Raw genomic sequence first — 24,574 nt, forward strand, 5'->3', positions numbered from 1 at the left:
TCTGGGTCCATTTCCATGGTAACCATAGTCGCTCCTTCAGCTGTACAGTCACCTGGGTCCATTTCCATGGTAACTGTAGTCGCTCCTTCAGCTGTACAGTCTCTGGGTCTGGTTAATTTAATTGTGTGGGTTTTTTTTTCTGCAAGCTTTTTTGTAATCAAGTTTAAGATAAATTTTAAAATATTTTTTGAAAAGTAAGGTCAAAAGCGAATCATAGGCAGAGCCATAGCAACCTGTCCCCTGAACCCTCACCCAGCTGATACCCTGTTCTGAAAGATATCTGTATTCCCCCTGAACACCCACGCTCCAGTGTCATCACCTTCCCCACGTCCTGCCTTTTTGTGTTTATAACTCCTGTGTGAATGAGTATAAATTACAATTTGAAAAAAAATTATATATATATATATGTAAGGTCAAAATATACCTCCTGGTGGGCATCTTTGTGTTCTGGTGGGAGCCACCCCAGGAAATGGTTCCCTGAGACCATGCCTCTGAGGGACTCTGGAGAAAGTCTCACTTATAAAAGCAAAAACTCCCCTTTTGTACATTTTTAGCTATTTCTACATGTAGTGAAGTATAAATCCCATGCTTTTCTTTTTCCTTTGATGCCTATTTATAATTTGAAATGAAAGTGTATGCTTTCCTGGAAGCCTTCCACCTTAAACTCATTTCTCTCAACTAAAAGACAGACACCGTTGGGCAGTGGCGGCGCACGCCTTTAATCCCAGCACTTGGGAGGCAGAGGCAGGTGGATTTCTGAGTTCCAGGCCAGCCTGGTCTACAGAGTGAGTTCCAGGACAGCCAGGGCTACACAGAGAAACCCTGTCTCGAAAAAACAAAACAAAACAAAACAAAACAAAACAAAAAAAGACACACACTATGGCTTTCTCTATATGATTTTGCTAAGTATATTCAGAAAAAAATGTAATGTATTTTTATACTGGGAAATATGATGTATATTTCAGTATTAAAGTTAAATAATGTTATACTTTTTATTAATCTAAACATTGCTAATTTGTCTGGGAAAAATACCAACTCTGAAATGCTGTTGCTTTAAATCAAATATCAGGATGAAGGACTATATTGTCTAGTGATCGGAGAGATGGGTAAGTTGATAAAGAAGCTGCTGCAAAAGAGAAAACCTGTGTTCAAATCCTCGGCACTCACAGAAAAGGCTGGCATAGTCGCACTCGGCACTCACAGAAAAGGCTGGCATGGTTGCACTCCACTATAATCCTAGCACTGGGCAGTGTAACAACCCTGGAGCTCAGTGGCCTGCCACTCTGGCCAATCCCCAAGTCTTAACTAATGACAAATCCTTTCTCAAAAAAAGATAAGGTGACAGTGAGCAAGGAAGACACTCAGGGTCAACCTCTAGCCTTCACCACACGCATATGAACATACACGTGCACCTGTACATACATGTGAACACACACACACACACACACACACACAATTGCTTCTGCCCTACCAAGAAGACCACAGTCAGAGAAAACTTTGTAAATCATCACATTTGTAGACAGGTACAAATTGGGCTTTGACAGGCACTCTGGCCTGTGAGTGCCGGTGGTCAGCATGGTGAGAACAAGGTGTCGTCTGAGACACCATCCTACACTATTCTAGTGGATTTTTATGTTGCTTGGCCATACAAACTGGGTTTAAAATTTCTAAGTCAGTGGTTTTCAACCTGTGAGTCACAACACTTTTGGGGATCAAATGACCTTTTCCCGGGAGTCACCTAAGACCATCAGAAAACACATATGTTTACATTATAATTCATAAAGTTAGTAAAATTACAGTTATGAAGTAGCAACAAAAATACTTTTGTGGTCGGAGGTCATTATAACATGAAGAGTCATGGTTGCGAACCACTGATCTAAGTTATAAATGAGGAAGAAACAAGAAATGGAGTAGATAAAACACTACATGTATGAAATCATGGAAAATTATTAACATACCACCATCTAAAATTTACTCTTTTATTCTATCTTATTTATTTTTTTTCTACATCTTTAGATAGACAATAAGAGCCTTTGAGGTTTGGGGAGATTGGCAGAGAGAGTTTGTGAAACCTGAAGCCCCTTTCTTAGTGTTCTTCCTCAGAGACTCACTCTCTGGGAGTAAGCAACCTTCTTCCCGATGTTAAACCTGTCTGAGATCAAGAAAAAAAAAAAAAAAGGATGACACCAAAAACCCATAGCAGCATGGAGAGATTTAGGAACTCCACGAGGGGGCCATTATCTTTAAGTTCTGTCCACAAGATTGTATGACTCATTCTTCTACATAACTGTCACTAGAATCAGGTTTGTCCAGCTTCCTGCCCTTAAAAGGTACAGGAGACAGGAACTGACAGAAGAGAACAAGTCTTTCCAAAGCTGGCACTGAAGGAGACAGGCAAGTTCACCTCAGACCTCTGCTCAGGGGATTTCAGGGTACAAAGAGCTTCAGTGAGAGAGAAAAACTGGATTATAGAAAAATGAAACAAAGAAAGTTTACACACTGGGCGAGGTCTCCCCTATTCAGTGGTAAGCCTCCTTCTTTGGACAGACCCTCACAGTGGTCCTTCATGGTTGCAACTGGGCTCCCAGACAGAAGGAAAAGCAAAACCAGAAGGCAAAGGGAAAACAGGCAGACAAAAGACAGTTCCAAATGAATCCCTGCCTCATAACTGGGGTCATTGTTTCATGGGAAGATGGCAAGTGTTTTTTTTAAAAAAATTGGAAACTTTATTTTTATTTCATAGTTATATATCTTACAGAGGTAGTTTGACTGTTATCAGGACCTAATTTTTTAGTTGTTTTTTTTTATGTGTATTTGTGTTTTACTGTACGCATGTTTGTGTGAGGATGTCAGCTCTCCTGAGAACAGCAGCTCAGGGCCCAATTTCTAAGATACGGGTGCTTTGAGGCATTGCTGAGTGCTGGTGTAGGTAAGAAGTTAGGGAAAATCTGTAGATGTCAGGGTGCTGTACGCCTTCCTGAAGTACAACATGTGGCACATTCCCCACGTTCCGCATTTTACTGAAAGTTGTAGACACATCCTTCTTGAATACCAGGAATGGCAAGTATTAATTTTTAGAGACAACATTGGGTCCTTTTCGCCTGATAGCTGGACATGTACACACAAAACTTACAAGGAAAACAATTCTTACTATCTGTTCTGCCCAATGTTTTTACCACCCTACAATTTGTTCTTCTTGGAAGTTCAGCTTTCCTATAAGCTTCTCACTGGCTGTTAGCTAGTATACCACATTCCTTCTAACCCCACTGGGAGCTCCTGGGCACCTGTGTGTAAAACCAGAGCTCCTGTTCAGCAACTTGCTTCCTTTTTCCTGCTGATCTAATATACAGTCCCTAACCAGCTGACCTGATTGGATTGATAGACAAATAATAATACGTTTGCTCTTCTTCTGTAAAGATATGAAACATATTTTTCTTGCTGATAGATCGCTTCTTACTACAAGAGAAATCAAGATGGCAGAGACAGGGAGGATGGCTGCCACCTCCACAGAAAAGTCCAGAGTTGGCTGGGTGGCAGTGTTCTCTCTGTCTCTCCATCTGTCTGTCTCCCTCCCTCCCTCTTCCTCTCCCTCTCCCCCCACCCCATCTTCATTTTTCAACAAGCAGTCTTCAGAATACTGGGCTCTCAGCAAATGTGGATACACAACCCACAGAAAGGCTGTCTCCAGGAAGAGAGGCATGCTTTCTTCCCTTTGTCCTCACTTGGTCCACCCTGGCCCCATCTCTCTGTGTTTACAGGAAGCTGCAGACCAGTTCTAACATCCATTTTCATATCATCTCCGAAGTATTCCAGCTTCAGAGAGGACATGGTTATCCGCCAGGGTCCATGTGTGCACCAACCACTTCCCAGCTGAGGTTCAGCCTCTCAGCCTGGGATGCACACAGCATCCACCTCGTCCCTCCCACTCACACAGCATCCACCTCGTCCCTCCCACTCACTGAACTGCATCTCACACGGAGCTCTGGGACTCAACTCCAGTAATCCTACTTCAGTTTCCTGTCCAAATTTAGCGTCGAGTTGGATATTCCTCGTTGATAACAGAAGCCCTGCTTTGAATCGTTCATGCCTAGAACTTTCCATTCAACCCTTTCAGAGCACAGTTGCCTGAAACAACAGGAAGTCAGACCACCCATCTTTAGCTACTGCACCAACTCTGGCTGCACTTCCCAAACCATGTCGGAGAGATTTAAGGTTGAAGGTAATATAACCTTACTATAGTGGCTTCAACAAGCTTTATCTGTGTCATGTAAGAAATCTGACCATATGTGTTTGCTGTCTTAGGCCTGTGCCTCCACAGCATGATTAGTATCTGTGAGCCTCGGCCTTTTCTACATATAGACTTAACCTGTGTGCATATTGTATTACCTCAGGGCCACGAAGTGAATGCTGCCATTCAACTTGTCAAGTTTATATTCTGAGTATAGAAAAGGAGGACTAGTGATCCTAGTTACATACTGTGAGCCAGAGAGTGATGCCCATGCCTGTCTCTTGTCAGTAGGTGTCTATGAGCCAAGGTCTGGGTGAGCTAAACAGTATCTGATATACAAATCAAACTGGGTGAGTACTTGAATATTTAGTTTAAGGCAAAGGAATTTCAGAATCTGTAAATGGAGTGGCGGTAAACATGAGAATACAACACGGTCTGGTTGGAATTCATTGAGTTCCTGCCAGTGGTGATTCCCCAGGACTGTAGACCATGTGCTTGGATACCTGCTGTCCTGTGGTTTGCTTTCGAACTTCCTGGGTTCCTGTCCAGAAAAGTCCAATTGGTTTGAAGAAGTAGAGGCGCAGGAAGCTGTGGTTCGTTTGGTTTCCTGTTACCTCACAAACAGCCTCCAGGTCTGCTGTCACAGCTTCTTCAGTGTCCAGTGGGAGGTCTCGAGCGTTCCCTCCTCGCCATCCCTTTCTTGTGTTGGCTTTGGTAACTCAGACAGTTGCCTATGGAAAGGACTTTGCTTTCCTGGAAAGAACTGTCCCCTTCTTGCTCTGGCTCCTCCTTCTCTTCTCTTGCCACCCCCACTCCATCCCCATCTCCACATCTCAGTACTCAGTGGGCGGAGATGCTGTTGAAGGAGGATCAGAGCAGAAGGGCTTCAGCCTCCATCTTTGTCCTGATTGGTTCTCATAGTACCTGGAATTTAATCACAGAATTGAGTGAGCAAAAAGTCCCGCTCCTCATACTATCACAATTCCCAGGCTATCTGAGCAGAGTGAGGAGTAAGAGGACTCTCTTACTGTGTCAAAATTGCCCAGGCTCTTTGGATTCCCAGGGGCAGCCAAGAAGGAGAAGGAAGCTCTCCTTTTACCTTTGTTTGTATCCTCTGCCCTGTTGGAACAGAATGCCACCTCACATAGGAGCAAACCTTTCAAGCTGACTTCTAGAGAGACACCATGAAACTCCACGCACTTTAGCCTACAGTCTGAGAACAAATATGGGAGAGCTGGCTAGTATGTTGTTGCTTTAAAACATTTCCAATGCCCTGAATAGGTTATCTACTGCTCAGGTGTGAATGGACCATGAGGTGCCACAGGGGAAGGGCACTTCTGAGTCGTTTAGCTTCTCCCTGTCTTCAGGAAGAGCCTGGCCAGTATCACATAAAGGAACCTTTGGTTATACAGAGAGCAGAACTGTATCCTTAGAGAGTACTGCACATTCACTGTAAAATATTTTGTTAAAATGAAAAAAGTGCCAACAAGATTAAAAAGTCGTCTGTAGTCACCTCCAGCCCTGACAAAGGCCATCGCTTTCCAGTGATCACCTCACCTCCCACTTCCGTGTTCACAGCCTTTCCAAAACTGGGGTGACAACCACCTAGCACTTAATTCTGCTTTTTTAATACAGCAGAAGCTTTTAATATCATATAGTCATAGAGCATTCTTCACTGCCCTTTCCCACTATTATTATCTCAGGAGTTGAGTACGGAGTCCTCCTTCTAGTGCGCTGCTCTTGCCTGGGCCTCGTTATCTTGACTCAGTGCTGCCCAGCGGTGGCTCACATTGCATCCCATCCACATCTGGGAGAACCCCAGGTTCTACACTGCCTTAACTGCTGCCTGTGTTTACACGGCCTGAGGTTAATGATGAGCGTTCCAGAAGCTCCAGGGTGGCTCTGGTACTGTCCCTCCAGCTCCAGTCTGGGGTTGTTCAGGGGAGGCTCTGCGGCTCTGTGGATTCTCTTCTCTGGTCCCTGCATCAGTGTTGGGTCCTGGAGGATTCACACGGTGGCTTCCCTCTGTAGGTTAACTTCACACAAGTGGCTCTGTCCCTGCTTGTAGGCTTCATAGTTACTAGTGCTGGTATCCCACTGAAGATCACGTTTAGACATGCCAGCGAAATAGAACCGTACTGTCTTCAAAGAGGAGAGCCAGCTCTCATCAACACAGCCTTGCCACCCACCCCAAGGAAACAGAACCAAAGTAACCTCGGGCCCAAACATGCCTCTCTCTCCCTTGCAGTTCTTTAAGTATTTTATCAATGAGATGGGAAGTCGACTAGCACAGCAGTATCTGTGGTTTCTGGCAGATATTGTTAAAGATGTTTTCTAAAGCTCCTGTCTGTATTTGAAATGGGTTGGTAGGATGTAGAGTGCTGCTTTTCCTGTTTTTGAGGGTGGCGTGTACATCCTACTGGTAAGATGACCCTGTCATGTGTGAGAACACCTTTCTCCTAGGCACAGACTATCACTTCAGACCCAGTGTTACTCCATCAATCCCGTAGGCTCTTCAGAGGGTGGTACCAGGAAGAAGCTGTTACTCTGGCTCTTAAAAGTCATCAGAAACATGCTCTGGTTACCTAAAGAAATAGTGATTCTTTGGAGCACTGGAGAGGATCCTTGGGTTCACTGGCCAGCATGTCTAGCCCAGTTGGTGAGTAGCAGGCAGTAAGGGAGTTTGTCTCAAAAAAAAAAGTGAAGTGTGTATACACACACACACTCGGACACACACGTGCATGCACACATGCACACGTGTTCACAACTCCACAAACTTGCATGCATATGCATACATATGCATGGGAGACCATACACACCCTCACATGTACATACACAGATAAATTGCAATTCTTATAGAAAATATGAGGGAAGCCAAGGGCATTCAGACAGAGTCTCACGAAGACTGGTGCATCATGTAACAACTACAGTTATCTATCAGAGCCCCGGTCCTGCCTCCTCCTTGTGCCTCCTACTCTTGGATGCTGACACTGGGGCAGACTGTTCCATTAAAATTCTCTGAGAGAGCTGGGCCATCTTTGCCATGTAGAAGACAAGTAGAGCTCAGAACAGAGCTCTTGAGTAGGGCCAGCCTCCCTACGGCAGTCTTTGAGTCTGGTGGTTCTTCCTGGTATGATTAGCCTCAGCAAAGGTGGCAGATGGGAGCTAGTAGACACGGTGGCCCAGGTATCTCAAAAACAGGCACAACACTCTGAGGCTTTCCCAAGAGACTTAGGATCAGTGGCAGAACCTGGTCTTGTCTGTCTTCCCCCAGCAGAGACTTCCTGGAGGCAACTATATATAGTCTTGAAGGACAGGGTTTCCTGAGGAAGAAGGAGGGTCAGGCAGAGGTCACAGCCTAAATAGCATACAGATGCACAAAACTGCAGTGCTCTGAAGTACAAGGGTCAGGACTTAGAGCATCCTGCCTGGTTAGAACAGTATCCAAAGAGCCTCACAGACAGTGAGGGACAAGGAAACAAAGGTGGGAGATAAAATAGAAACATTGTTTCAAACATAATTGATAATAACTATCACTGTAATGCGTTTATGCCAGGATTTTGGTATGGGCAATCTGTAGGTCGCAAGTACCCCAGTCACTGAGGTTTAAGAATATGTAGCAAAAGACAGCACAGAGCTGGGCTTAGTATGCACACCTATCAATCCACCACTCAGAGGCTGAGGCAAGATTGCTAGCTCAAGGCTGCATAGTGCCAGGCTGACCATGTGTCAAAAAACCAAAGCAAAATAAAGGGGGAAAGCCAGGTTTAGGTGGGGGAGGGTGCAAACATTTTCAGTACTCCATGGACACACATTTAGATATTTATATTAAAGTCCAATGGTTATTTATTAAAAGAAATAAGGTAGAAATTCAAAGAAATTTGCCGTACTCAATAAACAAAAGCCCAGGACTGCTGCCTGGCCTTTTACATGGGAATGATGCTAATCCTGACCCCAGCTCTCTCGTTAGTAAACAATTTTGTTTTACATGTTTAACTTACAGATTTCCCCCAAAGTTACAAAGTGGGTCAGAGAGCAGCGGTTAGAACCGAACCTTGAATATGCTGCAACTCCAGCAGACAGAGACAAGAGCACTCTGCATTCAAGGCCATCTGGGCTACAGAGTGACAGACACCCTTCTTCAAACATCAGACAACACAAAAAAGACAGAAAAACAAACCAAGCAAACAGTCCTTGAGCCAGCTGCTGCCAGGGTCCAAAAGTTTCTGTTTGGGGTTTTCCAGTATTCCTGCCTCCCTAAGAACAAGGTAACCTGAAGTTGTTAAAGCCGGCTTTTTCCTGTGTCTGTGTAAGGAAATGCTGCTGCAACTCCCCACCCACTGCTGTGGTATTTCAGGCCACTCAGGAGCTGTGGCTCTGTCAGAGGAGTTTGTACATACGTCAGACAGAGCTTCACAGCTCACCAGTTTCCTCAGAGAGGCTCTGAATTGTTCTGGAAACGAGATAACAGTGTGGTTCTAGCAGTTTCCCTGGGTGATCTTCAGGGTTGTCCTGTGGTTAATTTGATCTATGGAACTACTGCATTATGGGTAATTTTGAAACATGGGGTGGGGTGTGCTTGCCTGTCTATCCTTGGTGACACCAGACAGAGGGACAGTACCAGGTTTGGCTTGAGGACTTCTCTCTCTCTCTCTCCTCACCCAAATTAATGTCATAAAGAGACACAATTATGATGTTTCTTTAATATTAATGATAATTAGCGTATTATGTTTGGGGAATGATTTTTATTTTCCTTTTCCTTTATATCTTTCTATGTTTGTTTATTTTAATTTAGTGTCTGACATAAGTAGTACTATTGCCTTTTTAAAAGCAACAACAAAAACTGTTTTCTTCTGGAAGAATAATTTAAGCCTTCTCTTTCATGACTGTGGTGTGTCTTCATATATGTCCCCCATCCCCGCTGCTGCTTTATATCCCTCTCTTACAAGAGAAAGGTTCAAAGAGGAAGACAGAAGAGATGGAATGTTCAAACAGATTAGTCAATAAAAAAGCAAATAGTCAGAACGCAAAATCTCTTGCAAGAGTGACACGGCCTTACTGTGCTGATCAGTAAGGCTTCCTAGGTGGTGCATTGAGAGTTTCACTTTGCTTGTAACCCTGGACTTGAGACCTGAGAGCCCAAGGACTGTGAGTCAGTCCCCTGCCTCAGCAAACAGAAGCAAACAGTACAGCAAGTATGTGGCTAAACTACAAACTATAAAATACGAACAGTAAATCTATGTAAACCTAGGGCGTATGAAAACTCTTTTCAAGATAGACTTGTATACAATACTCTCAATAGTTAGCGTTTTCCTTGGCAGGAGACTTTGGAGTGAAAGTCTGAAGATTATTTTTGCTCAATAATGTGCACTCAGTTTGCAGATTGATCTTCTTGCCTGCAACCCCAAGGAGCTCCTTTAATAAGTAAGGAGTCCTGGGAAATGGCTCAGTAGAGTTCTGTTCATCTGTTTTGGACTTTGTGCTGCCCAGCCAGGGGGTACTATATGAGTAGAGGGTAGGCATGCTCCCTTTGGCTATGCTCCTCAGTGCTTTGCAGAGGTTGATTCTGATAGGCCTGGTGCAGAAGCGGGGGGGAGGTGGGTGAGGGAGGGTAGAATAGAATGAGCCCTTGGGTGGGGGTAGGGAGGGTGGAGCGGACCCTTAGGTGGGTTCTCTAAGCTTGCTACCTCTCTGCTTCCACTTCCAGCTTTCTGTCCCATTTCTTCTCTGATATCCTGATGTGGAGACATTACCAGGGCCTATTGCTTTCACTGAAGCACCTGGCAATCGAAAAGAGAAAGTTCTGCTCTCTCCCCTGTCTGTGGGAAGTTCAGTGAAACAGTTCTTTCTTGTTTATAGCCCCATTTGCCTTGAACTCCAGAATTGAGCTTATCCAGCTGTACCCAGAGACACTGTGCAAGTAGCCCAGACTTGAGCATGCAGTGCAATACAAAACTGAATCTGACAGGTCCATGGAGTAAGGTGGGATCTCTACCAAACAAGGTTGTCCAGTGAGGCCTCTGGCCTGGAGCCGCAGGATGAGTCTGGTTCTTCCCATGTGCAAGTCTGTCCACGGCCATGTCTGCGTAACAGATCAGCAGAGAAGAAGTAATTTACAAGACGTAGAGCAAAACTTTATTTCTCACGCCTCTAGAAGCATCAGTGCCAGTAGAGCTCAGGCCTCGAAGGCCCAGTCTCTGCCTCTAAGAGACCAAGCAAAGCATGCTGAGTCCTCTCACAGAAGGCGTGGAGAGGCTGCACAGAACAAACATCACTCCTCATACTGTTTATAGCAACCTAGTGCCAACACATGGATCCTGGGGCACATTTGATCCTGGTGCTCTTTAAGTGAATATGGGAAGTATCTGGGCTTAGGCAACAGTTCAGCAGATGTTGTCCATGGCAGGATCTGCAGAAGAGCTGAGCAAGATCTACTTTTCTGGGGTTCAGAATGAGTGAGACGCTGAGACAAGGAGGTCCTTGGCTTTTTTGGAAACCCATGTGAATTAGTCAGGGTTCTCCAAAGACACGGAATTTATGAAATGTCTATATATGAAGGGAACTTATTGTGAAGACTTAACAGTCTATTGTCCAACTAACCAAACAATGGGCAGCTGTGAATGAAAAGTCCAAGAATCTAGTAGTTGCTCAGTCCCAGGAGGCTGGGTGTTTCAGCTGGTCGTCTGTATAAGTTGGAATCTTGAAGAAGTAGGTTCCAGTAGATATGCTGGCAAAGTAAGTATAAACAGGCCAAGAATTAACACACTTCCATTGTGTCTGTGTAGGCCTCCAGCAAAAGGTGTGGCCCAGATTAAAGGTGTGTCTCAAGATCCCAATTAAAAGCATGCATTATCCCACCTCAAGATCCAGGTCAAAGGCATGTTGTCTTCCTGTCCCAAGATCCCAGTCACAGGTGTGCCCTCCGCTTCTGGATTGTAGTTCAATCCAGATGTAGTCAAGTAGACATCAGAGAATAGCCCTCACACCATGTGAGCCAGGTTGGATTGTAGTTCAATCCAGATGTAGTCACAAACACAACAAGGAATGGCCATCACACCATGTGAGCTGGTGTAGAGAAATGCTGGACTTTGAACTGAGCTTCTGTGTCCAGCACTTTTATATGGGTTCTATGAGCAGAGAGGATATATTATACTTCTATATAATAAGATTTTTATCTTCTATAACTTAATGTTCAAATGGGGGCATATGTTCATAGTTCAACTGCAGTTCCCCAAACTTTACCTAATTCTGACTCTGAAGTTTAAGTGTATATGAGGATTCTCCCTACCCTGATGCCTCCAGTGAACTAGACCCTTGTGCTCACTGGACTTGGAGTCAGGTCATTGGAGTTGACCCCTGCCATCCCTGTCTTGTCTGGTTCCACTTGTTGGCTCTTGATCTGGGATTTCCTGTTCTTTGGTCTTTGGACCTGGCTCTGCTGCCTTCTGGCCCTCCTGGGTTGTCATCTGTTCTGCTAGATCATCTTATCACAAGAGATGGTCCTTTTTTCAGTCAGTCCATTAGACCACATCAGCTTTCTCCTGCTCCTAGAGTCTCCATGGGCCAAGTGAGCCAGAGGGTTGTCCCTGGGAGCCTGGACTGACCAGCCACTATTCTCTATGGGGCTGGTACTAACCCACTTGGGGCTAGTCTGGGTTGTTTCAAAACCAGCTCAATATCTGTAATATATGAGGATTGAACTATGTTACCCTACAGTATTTATGAATTAAGAAACAAACATTACTGTTGCTATTTGGCAGTAAGTATTTGTAATAATTTTGAGATACACATACTGTCTTTTTGCTTTCCAACATGAATTTTGCCCTAGAGTATTCATAACTCATAGTTGATTGACAGGACCATAATGCATAGGGTTTGTTTTTAAAAAGTTGAGAAAAAAAAAATGGAAAACTTGAATGAATTTGCATAGCTTATGTTAATTAGTCCTTCGAGTTCCCCCTTCAAAGTAGGGGAGACAAAGGTGGACAGGAGCCTTGATATAATGGAAAGATGTGGATGGCCTGACGCAGGCTTCACCTTTCGGGACTGGAGTTTTTATCTGGAGCAGCTCAGTGCCGTAAGCAGAGGTGATAGAGGAGCGGAGAGATGTGCTTGAGATTTGGTCTTCCCACCCTTGTTTAAATTACCATCTGTTATTTTCCGTGTCTTCAAAAGGGGAAAACTGAAAATAAAGAAGGGGGTTCTCACTGTGACTGGTCATGCCTTCCACCGCTGGAATGAGAATGGTCAGGCAATTTGGTTTTTCCACATTCAAAACTCATTTATAAATAGTTCAGTTTTCAATGGCATTAAGACTGAAAGTAATCAACAAAGGCAGGAAGCTCACTGCAGGAGAACTGAGGTTCCCCTCAGCTTAGAAACCTGAGATCAGCCTGTGATTTGCTCATACAGGGATGCCCTGCCCATACTAAAAACTGTCTTTTCCCCCATGACATATCTATTTTAGTCATGCAGAAAATCGCCTCATGTGCATGCCTGTGGGAAGGTTTTTATAATAATTCTCAAAGGGCTTTGTAAGTAAGGGCTGCTGTGTCTGGCTTAGAGGACAAAGCTTACCAAACTAAAAATGTTTTCGGAGATTTCAAACCTGAAGGTTTCTTTCTGTTGTTCAGCTTTGTGTGTGAGTTGGGGTGTGGGAACAGTATTAGCAGGTCCACCAGAAGTGCTCTTCTGAATTATCAATATGCAGCCTACAAGGAGGGCTCCCCACCTCTGATGGGACCGGATATTGTTGATTCTTCCAATCTTTGTCAATATGATGGAGGAAAACGGGTTTTGTTTTTTGTTTGTTTTATTGTTATTCTGACTTTACTCTTGCTCGTTATCAGTGAATTAAACTCTTCCTTGTGTGTTTATTTGTGTTTGTGCTGTTTTTATCTGTTAATTCCTGACTCAGTCAAGAGCGTATGTGCCTCTTCTGATTAGAAGAGAGCCACTGTTGTGGATGTACCCCAGTGATCAGACTTCAGAGTAAAAGTGACAGGCTCTCCCTTGCAGAGATGCCCAGGATTCAGGCAATAGCAGGGTCCCTCACTGTGTGATGTATCCATAACCTATCAGGGGAGTAGAAGTTCATGGAGCAGCAAAACTTAGCCAGGAGAGAGTTTCCTCGGGGAGAGAATTATTCACATCTAGTTCACTGATTCCCTCTGCCTATGGAGTCATGGTTGCTCAGCGCTGCCAGGGTTTTGCTGACTCTCTCTTTCCTTTCTTGGCTGCTAGGAACTCTTTCTCCATTTTCATATTTATTCCCGGTGGGGGGGAGGGTTTCAGGTATTAACTTGCTACCAAACAATAGGGAGAGAAAGTTAACCACTAGTTTTTCATAGTTCTTTAACACTTTGGTAAATTAAGTCACAAGATAATCAAGACTCTTATCTGAGGACAAAGTGAATGTTTTCGAGCAAGGAGGGGCTGGCATGTCTTAGCATTGCTCTTTGGATATTTGTTAGCCAAGTAATTATTAAGCATCCACTTCTAGGATGGTCTGTTACCTTTCTTCTTGAAAACTGTTAGAGACAGCTTTTAATTTTTCTTTATGTGTTCTCCCATCCCCCCTCCCACCTGTCTCCCCCATTGTGTGTGTGTGTGCATGCAAACGCCTGTTCACATGTGTCTTTGTCTATATAGGAAGGCATATACATGCCCCAGCATCCATGCAGAAGTAAGAAGACAACTAATTTGTCAGAGTGCTTTCTCTCCTTCCACCGCGTGGGTTCTGAGGATCAAAGTCAGGTAGTCAGGTATGGTTGCATGTGCTTTTACCCGCAGACCCATCTTGCCAGCCCAGCCTTTAATTTTCAACCCTCTAGCCTAGTAGTTCGAGGTAGTTCTAGGCCATATTATGCACCAGGTACCAAGTTGAGAGGACAGGTCCCCTGGCAGTTCTTTTGTCTCAATGGGACATTTGATTCACCCAAAGGTGGTGGCAGGAAAGTTCTCTCATCCAATGAATAGAAGTCTGTTTCCCAGCTCATGAATCTGTTAGCTGCATTCTTCGATAAAGAGCTAACCTAAATCTACAATGAGCAGCGTGAACTTGACACTCTGGGGAGCAACGGACACAACCTGGGAGACACTCTGGGTCCTTCCTTCTCTGCTGTGCTTTTAGAAGTCAGAGTGCTGGACTAGACAACACAGATCTTGAATTCTACAGAGAAACTCTACCACGTTGGCTTCCATGGGTTCTGAAGAGGAGCTGAAAGATACTTGCTCTAGCCATTTCTTCTAATAATAGTTTGAGAAATGATTGTTATCAACCAACCACCTTGAACAAGGATCATAGGAAACTAAGCCACATCAACCAGTCTTCTGGGACTTAAGTCTCTACTCTATAGTGTTAAAGGACACAGTGTTCAAACAGCTCTGATAATATCCACTGGTACAGTTATCTGAATATGTTCAAAAGACGGCTGGGATGAGAGGGGGGATCTGGCAAGCACCATGTTCCTATAGAGATGTACAGAGCAGGAGAAGATGGTGAGGTGGGACACGTTAGCTGGGCCTAGAATGGGGAGAAAAGAAAGTTGGCTGCTATTGAATGAAAGAAATTTATGTTTATTCTGAATTGTTCCAGAGAGGGAACAGAAATCAGAAAGCACACCTCATAAAGAACTTTTGTAGGTGCTAGAGAGATGGCTCAGTGGTTAAAGCACTGACTGCTCTTCCAGAGGTCCTGAGTTCAATTCCCAGCAACCACATGGTGGCTCACAACCATCTGTAATGGGATATGATGCCTTCTGGTGTGTCTGAAGACAGCAACAGTGTACTCACATACATAAACTAAATAAAAAGTTCTTAAAAAAAACTTTTGTAATTCAAGAATGAAATCAACCTTCTTGTGAGGAAACAAGACTTTTGTTATCTGATTGGGTTCACATACCCAGTGATAGAAACACAGTAATGTTCAGATAGCCATTGATATGGTCAAATACATTTGTGTGAAGTCTCTAACACACAGTGCTTTGGATCAATGACACTTGCGTAGTGTTTGGTCCCTGGTTCTTGATTTCAAAACACTGGCTTAAAATGTAATATTCAAAGCAAAGAAAAATATAATAATTTGTTTTAATAGAGAAATTTATAGAAAGTTAAATTCCCAGAGCTGGTGTGGAACTAACTTATTCCCTCCTCAACTCCCTCTCTTTCTTGTCTTTATTTTGAGAGAATCTCACTGGCAGCCTAGGCTGACCTCGTTGACGCTATATCCCCCTGCCTCTACCCCTAGTGCTGGAGTTCCAGGTCCACACCACCATGCCCAGCTTTGAACTTCTTCTTAAAGGAGGAGTCGTATGACTTGATCTCCAAAGTATTACAAAGAAATGTGAAATTTTGGAGACTGGCAGAAAATGGAACACAGTGTGAGAGTCTGGGCCAAAGGCTATCAAATGCTGTGGAAGCAGAAGCACACTCAACTGTAGCACAGAGTTAGGGTGTGGTATAGGAATCTGGAACTTCTGTAAACCACTAAGCAATAATAAGCACAAATACTAGACCAAAGCAAGAAAGAAAACCAGCTGGGCAAACCCCAATCTCTGTGTCACCATGTCTGGTATCAAGGTGCTCTTCAGACCTCCAGCTCCTGTCATCCTTGTTGGCTGCTGTTGGCAGATTTGGCATTTGGCAGCAATGAACATCACTCTCTTGGGCTGGTTCCCCATAGTGGGGGTTGAGGGGAGCCATTGCCTAGAATGCATGCAAAGATCCATCTACCAGGTGCATGCCAGCCATCACAGAACTGTTCTCAAAGTAGGTGTCTGCCCTCCAGTCACACTAGAGTGCTTCTTGATCATAAAACTTACTTGAAGATTTTAAGAAAAAGTTAATTTTGCTTGTAACAGATGCCATAAACTTATATCAAATAAATACGATATATACAATTTTAGAAAAACAACATTTTTGCACAGAATGGTCATTGGCTCTGCTCAGGCAGCCTGCCCATGCTCTTGGATCTCTTTTGGGGATCTACTTTCAGATCAGGAAGTGTAAGAAGCCTATGAGAAAGCAAAGGTCTACTATCCTGGGCAGCCCAAAGCAGCAGCTAGGCTAGTGATGGAGCAAGCCTGTGATCAGAGTCGCAGATATTGTTAAACATGTCTGCAAGACCAAGAGCTTACCTAGGGGAGGAAACAAGCAAGAAAAACATGGGCGCCATGATGGTTTGATTATGCTTGGCCCAGGGAGTGGCACTCCTTGCAGGTGTGGCCTTGTTGGAGGAAACGTGTCACTGTGGGCATGGGCTTTAAGACCCTCATTCTAGCTGCCTGGAAGCTAATCTCCTAGCAGCCTTCAGATGAAGATGTAGAACACTCAGCTCCTCCTGCACCATGCCTGCCTGGACACTGCCATGCTCCCACTCTGATAATAATGGACTGAACCTCTGAACCTATAATCCAGCCCCAATTAATAATTGTCCTTATAAGAGCTGCCTTGGTCATGGTGTCTGTTCAGGGAAATAAAACTCTAATGAAGACAGATGCCCACACAGACTGCAGTGAACACCCTCACTGTCTGCTTTCTCCTGGAAGCTCTCACTCATGTACTGAGCCCAAGTTTTAATGCTTTCCAAAGCCAATGTACCCTGACTATTGAGAATAAAGCCAGGGGCCAGGCAGTTGTGGTGCACGCCTTTAATCTCAGCACTTGGGAGGCAGAGGCAGGTGGATTTCTGTGTTCAAGGCCAGCCTGGTCTACAGAGTGAGTTCCAGGACAGCCAGGGCTACACAGAGAAACCCTGTCTCGAAAAACCAAAAAAAGAAAAAGAAGAGAGAGAGAGAGAGAGAGAGAGAGAGAGAGAGAGAATAAAGCTGGGGGAAATCTAGAGTAATGTTTCACTGGTTTTTTAAAATTATTTCTGTTATTTTTGAGATTGTAGAGACATCATTTCATCTCCCTGCCCTTCCCCTAATACTCATCCCTTTCCAAAAGGAAAAAATTAAGTTTCCTAAAAATTATATCAGGGCTAAAGAAGAAACCTCTAACCTTTGCTCTGTGGACATATAGAAGGTATGTGTGGCAGATAGGGTTTGCCTTCAAAGCCAGGTGAGTGACATTGGACAAGATAGATTCCTTGAGTATAGGAATATCTCATAATATAGTTATTTATTGTATCTAATGATTGATCTGCTGATTGATCTCATAGGGAAGGTTTTCTTGGGTGCTTTTGAATTTCAGTGATGGTTGCATCTTAAACAGGGTTTGGTGACACTCTTATGTGGACCAGGCCGTGACAGTGACTCTTTAGAAGTTTGTATTCATTCACTCTGCCAGTGTCTTAAATATGTTACAGCTGAAGTCTATACTAGTTTCTCAGTTTATAGCTCTTAAACAAAAAGGTAGCATATCTTAAATTAATATGAAGGTGAACATGTGATAGTAATTCTCAGGAAATAGAGTATTTCTCTGCTTCAACTTCACCAGATCTAACTTTATTGTATGGGCATTTATATAGTTCAGAGTTTTGAAGTATTACAAGAACTACACAATTTTACATATTAGATAGTGTTTTAAATTTAAATTCTATAAATCAGCATTCTACAATCTTCAGATAAGTAGAAACAATAGAACAGCATATACACACATGTATATATTTTTATTACTGTATTTAATAAAGAATTAGCTTATGCCTTATGCTGACTAACTCCCACAATCTGTACTCAGAAGTCAGAGACTCAAGAAGTTACCATCCAAAAGCCAGAAGTCCTGAGACCTGGGCTACACCAACACCTCAGTCTGAGTCTAAAGTTCAGAAAAGAACAACGCTCCATCCTAGTACCAGGAAGAGTTTTTCCTATGCCGATATTTTGTTCTTAGGTATGCTAGTTTGAATAAAAATGGCCCTCATACACTGATATATTAGAATTCTAGGGAGTGGCATTAGGAAGTATGGCCTTGTTTGAGTAGGTATAGCCTGGTTGGAGGAAGTGTATCATGGGGGTTGGTGCTTTGGAGTTTCAAATGTTCAAGCCAGGCCTCGTGTCCCTCACTTCCTGCTGCTGGACAATCCAGATGTAGAACTCTCAGCTACCTCTCTAGGACCATGTCTTCCTGTGTGCTGCTGCTATGTTTCCCACTATGATGACAGTGAACTAACCCTCTGAATCTGTAAGCCAGCCCCAATTAAATGTTCTCATTCATAAGAGTTACCATTATTATAGTATCTTTTAGCAGCAATAGAAATGTTAACTAAGACATTAGGTTTTCAAATAACAGAAGAGACTCACTACAGTTAAAAAGTTCCCTCACATCTAAAAATCTCCTCATAAACACACTGGGAATAATCTCTGACCATAAATAAGCCACCAAACCATCTTGTTACTTTCTTTTCTTTTAATCATCCATTAATTAATTAATTAATTAATTTACTTTACATCCCCCCAATCTTGTTATTTTCAAAAATATCTGTAGAATAGGTTGAGTGGAGGGGAGAGATTGGGCTTAGGGCTAGTTTCACAGTTCCCTCTTTTCTTCTTCTCATTAATTCCTGCACTGCCTCCGTAGTGCAGAAAGCAGGAGCTTTCCACCTCCTGATTTTCCTGTCACAGTGCCCTCCAACAGTTCCTTCAGGCTACAGGATGCAGTCTGCCTCCCACCGCCCCTCAAGCTCTTCTTAGCTATGATCCTTGGAAGGACATCCACACGGAGTCTCGCTTGGATGACTTTGTACCATATGGAACTGCCCTATTTGTAAACCAAAGAAATAAAATGGTAAAATACGAGTTGGTTTAACTGAATAATACAAAGGTGAACTATGCTTGAAATCTTAAGGGCAGGAGCCATTGGCTCATTCCTCCTGGCTCAGTCAGTATCTGGCATAACTTTGGCACATCACAGGCTCTGAAGAAGTGTTTGATGAGTTGGCAGATCATTTATGTATTAGGAGATAAGTAAAAACATAATATTTCATGAAGTTTTGATGCATTAAACTTTGTTCATTTTTTGTATACTTGAATATCATTCTATTTTAGAATTGTTTTCAAAGATTCACGTTAAGCCAAGCATGCTGCCTGTAATTCAAGCACAGCAGGCTGGGTCAGGAGAATCATAACTTCAATGTTAGTTTGCCCTATGGTGAGTTCCCACTCAAAAAATGAAATACGTGCATATATATAAAAAGACTAAAGACTCAAAAAGTCAATTATTTTTAGTCGTTAAAAGATATTTCTAGCATATCTAGGTATTTTAATATCCTTAATTTGAAAACAACAATAGATAAATATAATTTCAACTGAATTTTGTTCCAAATAATTATTTGAAAAGTAGTCTAGTGCTTGTGGGCAAATCTCCCTTTTAAAACCAGCACTTTGGTACTACTGGAACTTTGAGGTAACTTTTTTCTGTCTTTAGAAAAATGCTAAAAATACAAGCTATTGAACTCACCAGAAAGTGAGGCACTGTAATCAGACAGAGTGTTCAATCCGTGAACATGTTGCAAACAAATCTGAATTTGACAAAAAATAGAAAGCTTTAGAGCAGATGATCTCTGAGCTACTGGCCTGCAGAGACTTGTGGGGTCAGTTCATCTAACTTCTAAATGTTGGAGCCATGCTCAGCATGTAAGATTCTACCCTATATCAAAGAGGTCTGTGGAACAGCGGAAATGTTAAAACCAGAACTGCATATGTATCTTTGTATGTCCCTCCCAATATTATCATGAAGGAGTGAAAATTCAGAATTGTTTTAAAGACATGTGGCTGTATATCACTCCCACTGTTTGTGGCGATTGGCAAACAACAGTGTTTCTCGGGTAGAACTTAGTGTGCATCGTCATACAGAAAGAACATGGTGGGTGGCTCGCCTGTGGTTACTCACAAGCATTCTCTTACCAGAGTACTTTCTGTTATATTGAGTGGCTGATCTCTATTGCATAATAGCCTTTCCTGCAGCTCAATACTAACAATGCTTCTCAGTTATTACAACAAGCAAAACAATTCCACCACACATCCCAAATACCCCTGAGCAACAGTATTTCCTCAGCTTCAAAAATTACTTTCTTAGCCTATGAATGTGGTATGTGTACATATACACCTAAGAGTATGTATTTATACACACAAACATACAAAGTTCAGCATGTAGACTTGCCTTTATGGAGAGTGCAAATAGTTATCACAGCTTTTATTTTGCAGAGATTTACCCAGTTTTATGGGCATATCTGTTGAAGCAGAATGTGATTCCACATGAAGTCTGATTCCTGTCTGATGTTCTGGATTGCTCATGTTGGTCCATGGCCAGCCTTCCCAGGCTTTCTGCTTCATCAATCAGGTAAGAAATCGAAGAGTCACATCTGTTGCCTGCTTCCCCTGTTACCAGAGGACAACCTGAGAGAAAGAAAAGAAGGCAAACAACCCAGCCTGACCAGTAGCAGGAAGAGGACTCCCCTGTTGAGCAGTTTCAGGGGCATCTCTGACTTGAGGACTTTATATTAAGGAAAAGAGAATCTATGCTCTCACAGAGGCTGGATCCCTGAGGGGTGTTGTCTCTGAGGCATTAAATGACAAGACTTTATGACTAAATGACCCTCTTCTCATCTGAGAGAAGCCTCTTAAGTCTCATTTAGAGATCTCAGATCTTAGGCATGGGAAATGGGATCCAGGGAGTCGTCCTCCACCTCTCAGTTCTCCTGTTGTTTCAGGTAAGCACAGGAAAGGAAAGCCAGCCTCCTTGTAGTTATTGGAGACATTTGATATTGGCTGAGACTCCGATTTAGATGACTCCAGCTTGCCCAGCTGATTGGCAAACCCCTGTTTTGTTCCTGGTGTGAGGGTCCAGAGGTGCTGTTTGCTTTATTAGTCACAAGACTGTGGGTGCCATGCTGTGTGCTGAAGTCTCTGTGACCTGTTGCCCAAACCCAATCTCCGTCCTAGACGTCAATCACTCAGGGTAAGTTCAAAGGTTTTATTTCCATGTTCATATCTTGAATCCATCTGAATTATTTAAAAACTTGGCTCAACAGGGGAAAAAAGAGGTATAGGTAGGTTTAGCCCAGATTTACAGGCTTTACTTTTTTTTTTAACAATATAAGTTACAACAGAGCCCCACAAATGTATTCAATGAGCTGAAATACACTAATAATTTTTTTATCGATATTCTCTTTAAAAATTAGATATGCCAAGTATATTTTACACTTCTACAAAGCCAGGAAAGCACATTTAATTCTGATTTTGATATAAATAAAATAGTGAAAATTCAAAGAAATAAACTAGTTTTGTCTCTTCTCTAGCCACTGTACCTAATGATGTGATCACACTGATGCGAGTGGGCATGACGGTGGCGATGACAACAGCTTTTGTCTCATCCACGGTAACCAGCACCAGCCTAACTTGGTTAATGAAAACATGGTGCATCAAGTACCAGAGAAACAGTATAGTGCAGCGAGTGACAGACAGTACAGTACAGTGTCAGGAAATATTAAAACGATCGGCAAGTTCCCACGCTACGCCAGGCACCGGGGCCACATGGCTCCAGCGGGGTGTTCTCACCTCAGCAGGCTCTGGCACGGAGCTCCTGAGATGTCTCCACCTGACTCTCTAAGTTCCCTTGGCAGGTCGCTGCTTTGCCGGCTCCACACAATGACTGCCTACCTCTCAGTTAGCTGTCACAATTCCCAGTAACCCAGTAAAATCAAAACTTTAGAAGCTTATAATTAATCAATCAGATTTATATATCAATAAATTATTAATTCACAAGATGCCCACATGTTGCAGGTCAGATTTAGAAAACAGAGCCCGGTCCGGCTTGTTCCTGGGCACCTGCCAAGTTCCCACTGCTCCTCGGCTCTGACCGGGGCTCTGGCTAGCTAGATGTGCAGGCGCTGGCACTCACGAGACACCGGCATGGTGGCTGGCTCTGCCAATCCACCACGCTGTCCACAATGCTCAGCTGAGTCCAGACCATCCCTGCTATGTCCCTGGTACCCGGTAGAATAAAGACTCTTTGTTTCCCCCTTAATTATGCATTTTAAATATCAATATGTGCATTTCATTTGTACAATTATAAATTGTTTTAGACAACAGTATGTAGTAGTTTTGAATCCACTGAGATGTTGCTTTCAATTTGAAATATTGTGTATACATGTATATAAAAAAATCCAATGTATGACTCATCTGACAGATGTTTAAGATCAATAAAGTCTTATGTTTGAACATGCATTAGGAAGACAGGGGAGAAGGCCACCCCGCTACCCTGTTGTTGCTGCCTTTTTTCTGCTGTGGTATCAATAGTGGTTTTCAGAGGGAACCACGTGCCTTCAGTCTTCAGATACCATAATCAAGATGGGAGAAGAAATGAGGAAAGGGGAGTGGGCAGATATTCATCTTAAATACATTTTGCACTCTATCTGGTACAAGATAAAAACAGGTCAATGGGGATAGGGATCAATTAGGAATAAACTGCAATCAGATCAAGACATAATTGCCGAATCAAGTTCTTTTAATAGATTGCGTATCTAGATGTTTAGCCATACTCTACATCAGCTCTTTAAGAGTAGAATTTTATATCCAATTTACATGCTTCAGTTAGCACCTCTGTTTGTTACACAAGGCCTTGTATCCAAATGTCCACTTGTACGCTGAGAGCTTTAAGGAACAAAAAAGGACAGAGGGAGTTGCCATTTTTAGCAGCAATGAAACATCACTAACCCCTTTTTACATACCGAATTCAAGTCACTACCAGAGGTGAGTGCACCACAAAGTCACCAGATACAAAATTGCTAGTTCATTTTTAAATTAATAATTAAACCTGAAATTACCCCGCCCCCACCCCGTTACATCCCTTTTTATAAACAGCAAACAGTTTTGCTTTTATACATAGGCTAGCAGGCTTGTTTCAATATGAAAGTGCTAATTCATTTACAGATTTTAAAATCAGTTATGTAGTGCTACAATAAATGTCCAATCTACACAGGAACAATCTGGTGAATGAAAATGATAAAGACCGAATAAGGCTATCTGATTACCTTATTTACATATAAAGAATACCCAATGGTAAGGAACAGACAGAAATAGGACAAATACTTAGAGGTGTAAACATTACATCTACCTTTGAACTTTATACTGTAAATGAGACATTTTAAATAGTCCTGTAGCCCTTGCCTATTTTTTTCCTCAGAGTCAGGATCTTACTTTCTTCAAAAAATAAAGAAAATAGCCCCCCAAGTTAACCCCTCCCTAAATCCCTCTAGTTTCTCGTCCAGTGCCAGGTTACATGATCAGCTCCCACCTCCTGGGGTTTCTGTCCTTCTATTGATCAGTTAGTAGAGAACATGAACCGGTTCTGGAACCACTACTAGGAGGAACACAAGCTCTTCACTACACTCACACAGCAGGAAGGAAAGTGGAAACTCAATTCATCCCTGGTGCCGGGCCTCCAAAATTGAAAGAACTTGGCACAACTGGAGCCCTGAATTTGTATCCTCCATGCTTTTCAGTCATTTTGGACTCATGAATAAAGACACTTAATGCTTAAAGATTATCCAATAGATTTATATATTTGGAAATGCTCAATTAACAAGATGCCCTCACAATTAGAATTGTTGCCTAATTATCTAACCTAGATATTATAACTTCCTTAGACTCCTAGAGACACGCCTACATCCGCAGCCATCTTCTCTCCTCCTCCGCCTCCTTCTCTCTCCTCCCCTTCCTCACTCCGCCTACCTTTCCTACTGCCCAATGACCGAGCTCTATTGTAAATATAGCGGGAAAATATCCCACTACACCCACACAATAATTTCAGAGTCAATTTATAATGATACAAGCTGCCCACTTAGATTCGACAAGTTACCCCAGTTATTCTATCCCTATATGATATTATAGCTACCTGTGGTGAATTACAACCTCATGGAATCTGAATCGTCCTGTTCGTCCTCCATTTTCCTCCCTTCTTCTCTTCTGTTACTCTGTCTCTGCAACTCTTAGCTCCACCTCCCTTTTCCCAGTCCAATCACAGGCTTCTTGTTGTATTAATATTTAAATTAATTGGACAGGGAAAATCCTGCTACAGTACAGTGCAGTGAGCAACAGGCAGTACAGTACAGTTTGTAACAGATAATAGAGTGCAGTGAATAACAGTACAGTTAGTAACAGATAATATGGTACAATGAATAACAAACAGTACAGTGAATAATAGTATGGTACAGTGAGTAACAGACAACACAGTACAGTGAGTAACAGACAGTACAGTCCAGATAATATGGTACAATGAGTAACGGGCAGTACAGTACAGTGAATAATAGACACAGTATGGTGCAGTGAGTAACAACACAGTACAGTGAGTAACAGACAGAATGGTGTAATGAGTAACAGACAACACAGTACAGTGAGTAACAGA

Source organism: Grammomys surdaster, unplaced genomic scaffold (genome assembly GCF_004785775.1).
Source record: "Grammomys surdaster isolate TR1022 unplaced genomic scaffold, NIH_TR_1.0 62, whole genome shotgun sequence".
Lineage (NCBI taxonomy): Eukaryota > Metazoa > Chordata > Mammalia > Rodentia > Muridae > Grammomys > Grammomys surdaster.